The sequence below is a fragment of the Orcinus orca genome, chromosome 2 (assembly GCF_937001465.1).
Source record: "Orcinus orca chromosome 2, mOrcOrc1.1, whole genome shotgun sequence".
NCBI classification, from domain to species: domain Eukaryota; kingdom Metazoa; phylum Chordata; class Mammalia; order Artiodactyla; family Delphinidae; genus Orcinus; species Orcinus orca.
This window is the reverse complement of record NC_064560.1, coordinates 122,647,655-122,661,612: the sequence shown is the minus strand read 5'-3', so window position 1 is coordinate 122,661,612 and position 13,958 is coordinate 122,647,655. Positions and strand designations below refer to the sequence as shown.

At 37.9% G+C, this 13,958-nt stretch overlaps 1 protein-coding gene across 2 annotated transcripts in view; it reads right to left on the bottom strand.

The window, feature by feature from the left end:
- Positions 1 to 1,684: 1,684 nt before the first annotated feature.
- The window catches only part of DPH6 (diphthamine biosynthesis 6), a 443,901-nt gene continuing 431,627 nt past the window's right edge, over positions 1,685 to 13,958 (bottom strand). For both annotated transcript variants that reach the window (XR_007475329.1, XR_007475328.1), the window contains one exon: positions 1,685 to 2,901. The gene's annotated coding sequence lies outside the window, so the exon portion shown is untranslated. The remainder of the gene's footprint in view (positions 2,902 to 13,958) is intronic.

Genomic DNA, 13,958 nt, shown 5'->3' with positions numbered 1-13,958 from the left:
GGAAGCTGGAAGGAGTAGAGTTAGGCATAGAAGTGCTGTATTTTGAAGACGCTCACTGTGAAAATAGTGCAGAGGTACAGAGATGCTACAGCTATTTTTTGTAAGCATAAATCAGGTAGTGGATATTGTTATGGGCTGAATTGTGTTCCCCCAAAATTCATATGTTGAAGCCCTAACCTCCAGTACCTTATAATGTGACTGGATTTGGAGACAGGACCTTTAAAGAGGTACTTAAGGTAAAAGAAAGTTATATGGGTGAGCCCTAATCCAGTATGACTGGTGAATTTATAATAAGAGGTGATTATGATGCAAGCAACACAGACTGAGGGGTGATTATGTGAGGAGGTGAGAAGGTGGCTATCTGCAAGCCATGGACAGAGGCCTTAGAAGAAATCAACCTACTGACACCTTGATCTTGGACTTCTAGCCTCCAGAACTGTAAGAAAACAAATTTCTGCTGCTTAAGGCACCCAGTCTGTGGTATTTTGTTATGGCAGCCCTAGAAGACTAATACAGATTTGAAAGTGCTTGTAATTGATTGAGTGTTATACACATGCCAATTATCATCATCATTATTATGGAGAACATTCTAAAAATAAAAGGGAGGGAGAAGGGGTATCATGGAGGAGCCAGGGAGTGGAAACCAGCCTGGACACACAAAAGCAACACATATCAATAAAAGTGTATTGAATGCTGACTATGTGTTAGGTGTACCAAGGTGAATAAGAGATGTGTTTTGACTCCTAGCACATGTCAACATGATAAAGAAGTTATGAAAAGAACTAGAGACACTCAGGGAGAAGGCAATTACTTCTGCTTGTTGGGTGTGCTGAGTGGAGGTTGGGGAGAGGAGAGTTTTCAGAATTTTCATAAAAAGAGAGTGGTATTTTGTGAAGCAGATGACATGGGGACAGAGGAGGAAAGGCGTCAGGGGCACTCATACATGAAGGTATGCCATGTCACTGGGAAAAAGCACGCAGTGTGATAGCAGGACAGAAAACACATGGGAGAGTTCTGGGAACTAAGACCTGAAAACTAGGTTAGCATCAACTTGTAGAGGGCCTTGAATGCTGTGTGAAGGGACTTGGATGCTATCATGTAGGCAATAATGAAGGAAAATATATTGTTTTTATTATCTCAATATTTCTTTAGTTTCTGCCCTTATGTTTTTTTCACTTTCATTGCACATCTTTACTCAGACTTCAAGTGCCTTCTCTATCCCAGTCCACCAGGTTCCATCAGCGAAACAGCTCCTTAAAAGCCATCTTTTATAGAGGCTTAAGTGGTTTTCCATTGACCCCCACCCTTGAAAAGTGTGGTGACAGCCACACTTGTGGCTGAAAAGTGATAGCCTTGATGTCCGAGACCCTGTGCAAGTTTGGTCACCAATTTGATGGATTTTTTTAGGGCATGTCATTTTTGCAATTTGCTAATAACTGACAATAACAGTCACTCACAGGGATCAGCCAAAGTATTTTGGGGTTTCAAAAAACATTGATTGACTATGACTAGGTGAGCAAAATGTGTCTAAAACTTGATGTATACCCCATTCTCTGGCCTGGGCATATCCTCTCTCTCTTTCTCTTTGTATCTGAATTAAAATAACATCTATCAATTATGGAATACGGCCAAACAGTTAAAGACAAGTTATGAGATTAATTGGAAATTCATGCCATTCCTTGGAGAAGTTTCAGGAGGAATCTTTATTGATACATGTTTATATATCACAGGGAAAAATGAAATCACACTCACTCTTTATTCAAAATAAACCTTATCACATATATGCAAATAGATATACAGAACCTTTTGACTGTGGTAGGGATACTGAAGGACACTGCAGAATATGTACCCACACAATTAGGTGGTAGAAGAATGTGCTAGATGTCTAAAAAGACAAATAGTCTTTTATCACTACATTTTCTGCTCCTGTGTACTAACTTGTAAATTAGAAGTAAATGTACATGCCTCTCTAGCTCTATTTTCAGCACACTAATAAAAAACTTTCATTTTGACCAAGAGTTAGTTTTCATGTTCTTAGAATTTACTCTTCTAACAGATTTTTAAAATCCATTATATAATTTTAATTATAGAACGGCCATTCTTACAGAAGCAGTATAAACGAAGTGGTTAAGAATGAGAGCTCTGATGTCAGACCACCCTGGTTCAAGTCCTGGTTCTTCAGTTTGTGGTGACCGTGTCCTAGTCATTTTTATCTCTTTGCACCATAGAGGATCACTGTGAGGATTAAATGAAATAATGCAGGTAAAATGCATGCTTAGCACAGTAGTGGATGCAAGTAATAATCTGCTATATAGAAAAGAACATTCTCTGCTAAATACTGGGCCTCAAAAGTGCGTTGATAGGGAAGCCATACAGAATGCAAATACAACTGTCACCTACAAGTACAAACTCTCTGGTCAGTGGACAAGAAGTGATAATGATGATGCAATTGGTAAACGATAATACCAGAAAAATCAGTCCCTTTACAAGTTTCAACCAGTGGTTCAGAAGAACCACTTTACACAGACTTTACACAGCTCTAGCAGGAAGCTAAAAGTTCAGAGAGTTTGTGCTGATAGGGAATAGTTTTGAAATCTTGATACCTAGGTAGAAAAGGTCATTTGGGGTCTTATTGCTTAACAAAAGCCCTGTGGATTGCAGTATTAAAATCCTTAGGACAGCTGTGCCTCAGTGAGACAAAGACATTTCAGAATGGTGCTGAGAACAGTTAGTGTGAAGAGCTTGCTCCTTAAGCAGAGTGGTGGAGTTCTTGTTTGGTGGTCTAAGTGCTAAGCCAGCATGCCACATGGATAAGTTCTCCTCTGTGTAAATGGGTCACAGGTACCAGAACCAGAGTAGATGCCATCTTGTCCATCTCTGCCTCCAACAGTGTCTGGAACTCTAAAATGCAAAAACAGAAAAATGATGCGTTTTCACTGTTGACCTTGCACAGACCAGGTGCACAGCCAATAGTTGTTGAATACATTGATCTACGACTGCAAAGTCAATTTCTTTGGGGTACGACAGGGATAAAGACTCTTGTATCTTGTACTGGCCTGACACCCAGCACCCACTGTGTCTGGTTCTTTGGTGTGTCTTGCCTGAGGAGTTCTCCATTATCATACCAAGTGGAACCAATGTTAAAATATTTACCGGGTCTCCAACTTTTCTGCCTTTTCATCTTAACAGAAATTCTACCTGTGACATGATTGAAATGAAAATGTCCTTTCCTAGATCTGAAAATTATGTTCAGGTTAAGGTTATTTAAAATTAGAAAAGGAATATAACCCAAAAGAAACATTTAAGACAAAATATAACGATGATAAAACCAGCAATATTAGAAAGCATTTTCTATTAATTTGATGATGTTAATCATGGGAGTGAAGCATGAGATATTATACATTATAAATATGGGATTGGAAGAAATATTAAGTATACATTTTTTTTATACAGCAGGTTCTTATTTGTCATCAATTTTTTACACATCAGTGTATACATTGTCAATCCCAATCGCCCAATTCATCACACCCCCACCCCCACCCCCACCACTTCCCCCCCTTGGTGTCCATACGTTTGTTCTCTACATCTGTGTCTCAATTTCTGCCCTGCAAACCGGTTCTTCTGTACCATTTTTCTAGGTTCCACATATATGCATTAATATATATTTGTTTTTCTCTTTCTGACTTACTTTACTCTGTATGACAGTCTCTAGATCCACCCACATCTCAACGAATGACCCAATTTCATTCCTTTTTATGGCTGAGTAATAGTCATTGTATATATGTACCACATCTTCTTTATCCATTCATCTGTTGATGGGCATTTAGGTTGCTTCCATGACCTGGCTATTGTAAATAGTGCTGCAATGAACATTGGGATGCATGTGTCTTTTTGAATTGTGGTTTTCTCTGGGTATATGCCCAGTAGTGGGATTGCTGGATCATATGGTAATTCTACTTTTGGTTTTTTAAGGAACCTCCATCATAGTGTTCTCCATAGTGGCTGTATCAATTTACATTCCCACCAACAGTGCAAGGGGGTTCCCTTTTCTCCACACCTTCTCCAGCATTTGTTGTTTGTAGATTTTCTGATGAAGCCCATTCTAACTGGTGTGAGGTGATACCTTATTGTAGTTTTGATTTGCATTTCTCTAATAATTAGTGATGCTGAGCAGCTTTTCATGTGCTTCTTGGCCATCTGTATGTCTTCTTTGGAGAAATGTCGATTTAGGTCTTCTGCCCATTTTGGGATTGGGTTGTTTGTTCTTTTAATATTGAGCTGCATGAGCTGTTTATATATTTTGGAGATTAATCCTTTGTCCATTGATTCGTTTGCAAATATTTTCTCCCATTCTGAGGGTTGTCTTTTCACCTTGTTTATGGTTTCCTTTGCTGTACAAAAGCTTTTAAGTTTCATTAGGTCCCATTTGCTTATTTTTGTTTTTATTTCCATTACTCTAGGAGGTGGACCAAAAAAGATCTTGCTGTGATTTATATCAAAGAGTGTTCTTCCTATGTTTTCCTCTAAGAGTTTTGTAGTGTCCGGTCTCTAATTTAGGTCTCTAATCCATTTTGAGTTTATGTTTGTGTATGGTGTTAGGGAGTGTTCTAATTTCATTCTTTTACAGGTACCTGTCCAGTTTTCCCAGCACCACTTACTGAAGACACGGTCTTTTCTCCATTGTATATCCTTGCATCCTTTGTCATAGATTAGTTGACCATAGGTGTGTGGGTTTATCTCTGGGCTTTCTATCTTGTTCCATTGATCTATGTTTCTGTTTTTGTGCCAGTACCATATTGTCGTGATTACTGTAGCTTTGTAGTATAGTCTGAAGTCAGGGAGTCTGATTCGTCCAGCTCCATTTTTATCCCTCAAGATTGCTTTGGCTATTCAGGGTCTTTTGTGTCTCCATATGAATTTTAAGAGTTTTTGTTCTAGTTCCTTAAAAAATGCCATTGGTAATTGGATAGGAATTGCATTGAATCTGTAGATTGCTTTGGGTAATATAGTCATTTTCACAATATTGATTTTTCCAATCCAATAACATGGCATATCTCTCCATCTGTTGGTATCATCTTTAATTTCTTTCATCAGTGTCTTATAGTTTTCTGCATACAAGTCTTTTGGTTCCCTAGGTAGGTTTATCCCTAGGTATTTTATTCTTTTTGTTGCAATGGTAAATGGGAGTGTTTCCTTAATTTCTCTTTCAGATTTTTCATCATTAGTGTGTAAGAATGCAAGAGATTTCTGTGCCTTAATTTTGTATCCTGCAACCTTACCAAATTCATTGATTAGCTCTAGCAGTTTTCTAGTGACATCTTTAGGATTCTCTCTGTGTAGTATCATGTCATCTGCAGATAGTGACAGTTTTACTTCTTCTTTTCCAATTTGTATTCCTTTTATTTCTTTTTCATCTCTGATTGCCGTGGCTAGGACTTCCAAAACTATGTTGAATGGTAGCGGTGAGAGTGGACATCCTTGCCTTGTTGCTGATCTTAGAGGAAATGCTTTCAGTTTTTCACCATTGAGAATGATGTTTGCTGTGGGTTTGTGGTATATGGCCTTTATTATGTTGAGGTAGGTTCCCTCTATGCCCACTTTCTGGAGAGTTTGTATCATAAAAGGGTGTTGAATTTTGTCAAAAGCTTTTTCTGCATCTATTGAGATGATCATATGGTTTTTATTCTTTAATTTGTTGATAAGGTGTATCACATTGATTGATTTGCGTATATTGAGGAATCCTTGCATCCGGATAAATCCCACTTGATCATGGTGTATGATCCTTTTAATGTGTTGTTGGATTCTGTTTGCTAGTATTTTGTTGAGGATTTTTGCATTTATATTCATCAGTGATATTGGTCTGTAATTTTCTTTTTTAGTAGTATCTTTGTCTGCTTTTGGTATCAGGGTGATGGTGGCCTCATAGAATGAGGTTGGGAGTGTTCCCTCCTCTGCAATTTTTTGGAAGAGTTTGAGAAGTATGGGTGTTAGCTCTTCTTTAAATGTTTGATAGAATTCACCTGTGAAGCCATCTGGTCCTGGACTTTTGTTTGTTGGAAGATTTTTAATCACAGTGTCAATTTCATTACTTGTGATTGGTCTGTTCATATTTTCTATTTCTTCCTGGTTCAGTCTTGGAAGGTTGTGCTTTTCTAAGAATTTCTTCCAGTTGTCCATTTTATTGGCATTGAGTTGCCTGTAGTAGTCTCTTAGGATGATATGTATTTCTGCGGTGTCTGTTGTAACTTCTCCTCTTTCATTTCTAATTTTATTGACTTGAGTTCTCTCCCTCTTTTTCTTGATGAATCTGGCTAATGATTTATCAATTTTGTTTATCTTCTCAAAGAACCAGCTTTTAGTTTTATTGATCTTTTCTGTTGTTTTCTTTGTTTCTATTTCATTTATTTCTGCTCTGATCTTTATGATTTTTTTTCCTTCTGCTAACTTTGGGTTTTGTTTGTTCTTCTTTCTCTAGTTCCTTTAGGTGTAAGGTTATATTGTTTATTTGAGATTTTTCTTGTTTCTTGAGGTAGGCTTGTATAGCTATAAACTTTCCTCTTAGAACTGCTTTTGCTGCATCCCATAGGTTTTGGATTGTCGTGTCTTCATTGTCATTTGTTTCTAGGTATTTTTTGATTTCCTCTTTGACTTCTTCAGTGATCTCTTGGTTGTTTAGTAACGTAGTGTTTAGCCTCCACGTGTTTGTGTTTTTTACATTTTTTCCCCTGTAATTCATTTCTAATCTCATAGCATTGTGGTCAGAAAAGATGCTTGATATGATTTCAATTTTTTTTTTTTTTTTGCGTTACACGGGCCTCTCACTGCTGTGGCCTTTCCCGTTGCGGAGCACAGGCTCCGGACGCGCAGGCTCAGCGGCCATGGCTCACGGGCCTAGCCACTCCACGGCGTGTGGGATCTTCCCGGACCGGGGCACGAACCCACGTCCCCTGAATCAGCAGGTGGCCTCTCAACCACTGCGCCACCAGGGAAGCCCTGATTTCAATTTTCTTAAATTTACTGAGGCTTGATTTGTGACCCATGATGTGATCTATTCTGGAAAATGTTCCATGTGCACTTGAGAAGAAAGTGTAATCTGCTGTGTTTGGGTGGAATGTGCTATAAATATCAATTAAGTCTATCTGGTCTATTGTGTCATTTAAAGCTTCTGTTTCCTTATTTATCTTCATTTTGGATGATCTGTCCATTGGTGTAAGTTAGGTGTTAAAGTCTCCCACTATTATTGTGTTACTGTCGATTTCCTCTTTTACAGCTGTTAGCAGTTGCCTTATGTATTGAGGTGCTCCTATGTTGGGTGCATATATATTTATAATTGTTATATTTTCTTCTTGGATTGATCCCTTGATCATTATGTAGTGTCCTTCCTTGTCTCTTGTAACATTCTTTATTTTAAAGTCTATTTTATCTGATACGAGTATTGCTACTCCAGCTTTCTTTTGACTTCCATTTGCATGGAATATGTTTTTCCATCCCCTCACTTTCAGTCTGTATATGTCCCTAGGTCTGAAGTGGGTCTCTTGTAGACAGCATATATATGGGTCTTATTTTGTATCCATTCAGCAAGCCTTTGTCTTTTGGTTGGAGCATTTAGTCCATTGACATTTAAGGTAATTATCGATATGTATGTTCCTATGACCATTTTCTTAATTGTTTTGGGTTTGTTTTTGTAGGTCCTTTTCTTCTCTTACGCTTCCCACTTAGAGAAGTTCCTTTAGCATTTGTTGTAGAACTGGTTTGGTAGTGCTGAATTCTCTTAGCTTTTGCTTGTCTGTAAAGCTTTTGATTTCTCCATGGAATCTGAAAGAGATCCTTGCCAGGTAGAGTAATCTTGGTTGTAGGTTCTTCCCTTTCATCACTTTAAGTATATCATGCCACCCCCTTCTGGCTTGTAGAGTTTCTGCTGAGAAATCAGCTGTTAACTTTATGAGAGTTCCCTTGTATGTTATTTGTTGTTTTTCCCTTGCTGCTTTCAATAACTTTTCTTTGTTTTTAATTTTTGCCAATTTGATTACTATGTGTCTTGGCGTGTTTCTCCTTGGGTTTATCCTGTATGGGACTCACTGCTCTTCCTGGACTTGGGTGGCTATTTCCTTTCCCATGTTAGGGACATTTTCGACTATAATCTCTTCAAATATTTTCTCTGGTCCTTTCTCTCTCTCTTCTCCTTCTGGGACCCCTATAATTCGAATGTTGTTGCATTTAATGTTGTCCCAGAGGTCTCTTAGGCTGTCTTCATTTCTTTTCATTCTTTTTTCTTTATTCTATTCTGCAGCAGTGAATTCCACCTTTCTGTCTTCCAGGTCACTTTTCTGTTCTTCTGCCTCAGTTATTTTGCTATTGATTCCTTTTAGTGTAGTTTTCATTTCAGTTATTGTATTGTTCATCTCTGTTTGTTTGTTCTTTAATTCTTCTAGGTCTTTGTTCAACATTTCTTGCATCTTCTCGATCTTTGCCTCCATTCTGTTTCCAAGGTCCTGGATCATCTTCACTATCATTATTCTGAATTCTTTTTCTGTAAGGTTGCCTATCTCCACTTCATTTAGTTGATCTTCTGGGGTTGTATCTTGTTCCTTTATCTGGTACATAGCCATCTGCCTTTTCATCTTGTCTGTCTTTCTGTGAATGTGGTTTTCATTCCACAGGCTGCAGGACTGTAGCTCTTCTTGCTTCTGCTGTCTACCTTCTGGTGGATGAGGCTATCTAAGAGGCTTGTGCAAGTTTCCTGATGGGAGGGACTGGTGGTGGGCAGAGCTCAGTAAAACTTTAATCCGCTTGACTGTTGATGGGTGGGGCTGGGTTCCCTCCCTGTTGGTTGTTTGGCCTGAGGAAACCCAACGCTGGAGCCTACCTGGGCTCTTTGGTGGGGCTAATGGCAGACTCTGGGAGGGCTCACGCCAAGGATTACTTTCCAGAACTTCTGCTGTCAGTGTCCTTGTCCCCACGGTGAGCCATAGCCACCCCCCGCCTCTGCAGGAGACCCTCCCGACACTAGCAGGTAGGTCTGTTTCAGTCTCCCCTGGGTTCACTGCTCCTTCCCCTGGGTCCCGATGCACACACTACTTTGTGTGTGCCCTCCAAGAGTGGAGTCTCTGTTTCCCCCAGTCCTGTCGAAGTCCTGTAATCAAATCCCACTTGCCTTCAAAGTCTGATTGTCTAGGAATTCTTCCTTCTGTTGCCAGACCCCTAGGTTGGGAAGCCTGATGTGGGGCTCAGAACCTTCACTCCAGTGGGTGGACTTCTGTGGTATAAGTGTTCTCCAGTCTGTGAGTCACTCATGCAGCAATTATGGGCTTTGATTTTGCTGTGATTGCGCCCTTCCTACTGTCTCATTTTGGCTTCTCCTTTGTCTTTGGATGTGGGGTATCTTTTTTGGTGAGTTCTAGTGTCTTCCTGTCGATGATTGTCCAGCAGCTAGTTGTGATTCTGGTGTTCTCACAAGAGCGAGTGAGAGCACGTCCTTCTACTCCGCCATCTTGGTTCCAATCCCCTAAGTATACATTTTTATTAATAAATAATAAAAGCAAAAGAAGAAAACAAAAATCTTTTCTAATATCATCCAACTTCTTGGTAAATAAAAATTTCTCATATGGCAGAATTTCCTCTCTAAACTGAGAAATTCTCTTGTAACTAAAACTGTCACGAAGTTGCCACATTAGACTAATGACCTTTAGTTATAATTGGAATAATTGAATTTTAAATTGTCAAGAAAATGGAACTGAAATTCATAAAATTTGCCAAGAGAATAGCTCTTTGATGTGCATTTGACAATCTGAAAAATACGGCAGCTTAAAAAAAATGAATCTGCTATTGCATTATCCAAGTGCAAAGCAAGCACTTGAATATTCTTTTTAAAAGCATTTCCCCCATCGTGATCTCAGGATTGAAAAATAGCTCAGCCACTTTTGTTGAATTTGCAATACATTTGCTTTAAGTCTTCTTTAGAGAAACATTTTATCAGTGAAATTTTTTACATGAATCCTGTACCCAATGTAAGAATCATTTATAGCTAACTTCTTATTGTAATCACATTTAATGATATATTCACAATGATGCCCAATCTCCAATCATGCAGAGTATGGAAGAAATAAGAAAATTATTTAACTGGATAAAAATTGTAATGCATAGCAATGAAATATTTTGAATTTCTGTGGGTTAAGAAGACTATCCATTCCTGAATTTATTCCACATTGAAAATTGTTGACACTAGAGGTGAGTATTGACAGAAGTAGGGCTGATCAATATTGAACCTTAAGGGTCAAAGGACTTCATGTTTGGTGTAATAAGCAACTTAGTTTAGGTATTGCAGTATTTCCATAAAGTAACAATTATTAAGGGTCAGGCAAGGTTTCTATTATAAACTCTATTTCAAGGGGGGCTTGGGGAGGCATAGTTCCAGAGTCTCCAAAGGCATGTGATAGTATGATTGAAGCAGGATGATAGTTTGGAAATAAACAAAGAGAAAGTGAGTCATTATACTCAAAGTTGAGGAAGTATTAATATTTCCATTCTCCAGATTCAAAACCCATCTTTTCTTACCACAGACTTTTTATGAAATCTTTAAACCCAGGAAGCTTTAGATGAGAGGTAAATCTCTTTTGAGTTTTTAAGTAGCTTGAAATCTTTACTTTTGAAAATTATCTGGCACATTCAAGCAGGCTATAAATTATAAATACAACCAGAGGGAGCTGTGTATCTGTTCAACAAGATATAGTTCAATGAAATCTCAGAAACGCCCTCTACACTTTCCACTTAGTTGTGTGTAGAGCATTAGTAGCACATGGAAATCATTAGTTTTTACTCAAACATACTTGATCATGTTGCTTACTGAGTTGCTTAAGGTTGGTTTTCCAGCATATCTGACTTTTTATATAACTAAGAAATAGTGTTTTAATTATTTATTTTAAAATTTGTATTGAACACATTGTGACTTAAACTTGAAAAAAGCAAACAATAAAGTAAATATATACCAATTATGTTATAATAATAAAATAATGATGAAATAGATAATTACTTAGAAATATATATTGCTTGGGCTAGAATTTAACAACATAATTTTAAAAAATAATAATTAGGGAATAAGTTAACATGAACGTTTTAAAATTAACATGAAAATGTTTAAGACTATGGAATTTGGGTTTGAAAGAAAGGATGGCATATCTGAACAGAGGAGGAGGGGCTGAAGTATTAATTCAAGTACTTTCTACCTATACTGAGCTCCATATAAACACAAGTTCTGAATCTTCAAGTCCTTCTTAGGCAGACACTAAGTGGTCTGTCCCCTTGTGACCTTTCTTCTAGAATTCAGAATGTATAGATACATTCAAACAACAGAAGTGGGCATTGATCAGTCAAGGAAGACCCATGCACTTTCAGTTTCCATTACATTAAACAAAATACTCATTAGTGCTTGGCATCTTCCCAAGCAGACACAATCTAGGTGTCCACTGAGGCCTCATTGTGCAGTTAAGAAGTTTTAAAAAACCTTCTGTACATCAGCTAGGGACAATTAAGGGATGGATAAAACTACTCCAGGGTAAGAAGGCTGGAATTACTGGAAACAAACACACATAGAATATCAGCTGTCAGCTAGACAAATTATCTCTGTCTTTAAGATCAGTTAGATATTTAAGGAGAGAAAGACTAAAGATCCCTGTGCTTAACCATCATTACCCTCCTTTAAGAAACTGCAATATGCCTTACTCTGGTAGTATTCAGTCATATTAAAATAAAATCACATCTAGGTATGTGGTAGAAAAAATAATCTGGAGACCTGTCATCACAACATAATTATTCCTATAATTTACCCAACAAGAAAACTAAGTGCTGGTATTACTAAGAGGTCATAATAGTGTAAGTTTACTCTGAAACCCACATTCATTAAAACTACTGAAACATGTTTTATGGCTAAACATCCACTGCCACATCCAAAACAGCTTCTAGAAAATACTAGAGAGCAACTACTTGCATGCAGGTCAGACATACAAGAGTATTTTCCCAAGTGTTTCCTGCCCTCCCTCCCTTTCTCCCATCCCTCCCTCCCTCCCTCCCTCCTTTCACCCAGCAAGCATTTATTAACTTTACTATCTGCCAGGCCCTGGGCCAAGTGCTGGGGCTACAACAGTGAGTAAGACAGACGAGGCTTAGGTATACATGAAGTTACAGGCTAGCACATAAGGCAAAAGGTTTTATAAAACCTCTGTTGCTTTCAGTATTAAAATAACTCTATTTGAGAAATCTTCATGCAAGACCAGTACTTCAAAAATTTTTGAAGACCAAACTTCAGAATTCACTCATGTTACCTATTCTTCACCCTCTGGTAGGGAAATGGGAAGAAAAGCTTTTCATGGCAAAATTTCTCTTATTTTAAAGAGACATTTATCTTTCTACTTTGGCTGATACAGTAGAATCTACCAGAAAGTTGTAGGAACAAGTGTTAAACATAAACTCTTTCTCAAAAGGATGCTGTGTTATCTAGCCACGAGGAGTGTATGAAAGAATAGGCAAAAGGAAAGAATATATCCTAAACATGGAGTATGAAAACCTCCTTGAGTTTGCCACAATGTACTCTCCCAGCTTTTTAACTCAAAGACACCATTCTATCAGTACTTAACACAGATCTTTAAATCCCAGAGCTAATAATGCTTCCCAGCTACAGCTGGATGCATCTGACAAGCAGCATGTAGTAGGAAACCTCACAGGGGATAAGGTTCCTAACAGTCAACTAAGAGTTCAAATCCCCTAAGAGTTGCCCCTGGTGTGCAGAGCACTTAACCCTTCGACCAGTACCAACATGACTATTCACAAATTATTGATGTCCCTAAATCCCTGGCAGATTGCAGACAGTTCTTGTATCCAGTGAAGCGCAAGCATATGGCCACTAATGGGATGGATTAAAAAAAACACACATACACATTCATTCTTTGCTACATGAATATACAGCCACTGAAATGCTAGAAGGTGATTGAACTGGATGGAACACTGTTAAATACATGCTTAGCCTCATGTTATGGATCATTTCCATTGACATCTATCTGCATCCTTGGTACCGTTTAATTAAAGCTGTCTGGAACAAGTCTGCCCTCTAAATGATCGGCAGAGCAATGAAAAGGTGAAACACGAGGAGGCTTGAGGCCTTTTTTGTAAAGCATTCAAATGACTGTCTCTGTGGTTAAGGAGAGCAGCAGGGAAGAAATTCGTTTTCAAAATTAGCTAGCCATTAGGCTTTTCTGTAAGAGAAGGCAAGGCTCCTTCTGATGTTATCTTAGAACACCAGAAACCAAGTCAGGTATACCAGACCTTAAAAACTCAAACTGAGCCATATTCTGGTCCAAAATAGATACGCTTTTTTTTTTTTTTTGGTTCTAAAGCAGTAAATATAACAGCAAACTTTCTTATTTGTAGTTACTTTGCAAAATATAACCCCCAAATGGAACAATTTTGCCTAAAATAGTCCCTTTCTTCAGATAGTTTTCCAACTAGATGGCAGGAACACCATCTATTTAATTTGGTTTTACAGCATATAGAATACTAGCATGGCAAGTATAGCTTCAAACAAGATATTTCTTGAATAACATTCATGTTTCCAGCACTGTTAAGGTTCTGGGGAAACAGTAAACAAAATATGGATCCAGAGCGTAAAAATGTGGAACATACTTAAAAGATTGAATCTTAAATTAGCTAATTATACCTACTTCTTTTCTATAGTACTTTCTCTCCCCTTTATTATGATTTCATTTAAAGAGTTATAAATTATATTTGTTCTTCAATACCAGAATTAATTATACTTTATAAAAGTGTCCAAAGGACTGTGACATGTTTAAAATTTTCATTCATTGGCTTCTCCACGCAAATCTATCTGTCCTGATGTGGGCTTATCGTCTTCATTTAATATTTATTTGGTATCTACTGCATAGATGACACTGAATTATACCCTGCATCCT